The sequence below is a fragment of the Mustelus asterias genome, unplaced genomic scaffold (assembly GCF_964213995.1).
Source record: "Mustelus asterias unplaced genomic scaffold, sMusAst1.hap1.1 HAP1_SCAFFOLD_77, whole genome shotgun sequence".
Taxonomy (NCBI): Eukaryota; Metazoa; Chordata; class Chondrichthyes; order Carcharhiniformes; family Triakidae; genus Mustelus; species Mustelus asterias.
The window spans coordinates 626,082-626,903 of NW_027590136.1; the positions used below are offsets into that span (position 1 = coordinate 626,082).

General features: G+C 45.9%; 1 protein-coding gene and 1 pseudogene across 1 annotated transcript in view; one reads left to right on the forward strand and one right to left on the reverse strand.

The window, feature by feature from the left end:
- Positions 1-822, reverse strand: part of LOC144483765 (uncharacterized) — an 85,481-nt gene that overhangs the window by 56,339 nt on the left and 28,320 nt on the right. The gene's annotated exons all lie outside the window — the stretch shown is intronic.
- Positions 1-822, forward strand: part of LOC144483730 (uncharacterized) — a 68,519-nt pseudogene that overhangs the window by 33,422 nt on the left and 34,275 nt on the right.

The window sequence follows — 822 nt, forward strand, 5'->3', positions numbered from 1 at the left end:
TGTCGGGGCCCTGCTAAGCAGCTTTAATGGTCCGTGATTGCAGAAACTGAGCAGTCACAGGAATGTGGTCAAGATAGTCCAGTCCCACAATGCCTCACATTCAATCTGCAGTCCTTCAATTATAACAGAATATGTGGCTGTATGTAGCTGCCTCGGCCACAATCAGCGCCAACACTGCCTTCCTGAACTGCTACAATGCCTGAGGTATAAGTACACCCACAGTGCTGTTAGGGAGGGATTTCCAGCTACACATTCCATACTTCCTCTAGACTGTAGGTGGATATCAGATTGATATATTCCATTCACCCACACCCAAGGTGAGTTATTCCAATTTCTTTATTGTCCAGGACAATATATTCACAATATCTTTCAAACAGAAATTAAAGAATATTTTGATGCAGTGCATGGTACTGACCTGGAACTTGCTGCCTACGAGGGTGGAGGAAGTGGAGACAGTAAACAATTACAAAGGAAATTGGATGGGCTTCTGGGGGAGTTTCAAACAGAAATGCTGACTAAATATCTCTGAACTTCCTCACACCCGGTCACTCTGTGATCCTTGTGAAATTTGAAACCAGGTATTCGCAACAAGACTCAAAGAGCATCAGCCCACTGGAGGCAAAGTTGTGAGACCGGCCAGTCCAGCAGAAGGAAACCCTCCGACCCTCCCCATTGACCAACTGTGAGAATGAACAGAATGCAGTCCTGGTGTAATTGAGAGCAGAAACAATAACAGCAGAATCCAACCCCTGTGAACTTGTTGGTGCCTCAGCAGCTGGGATGAAATTCTGAACCCTTTTTATACACTGAGCAGGTGGACGG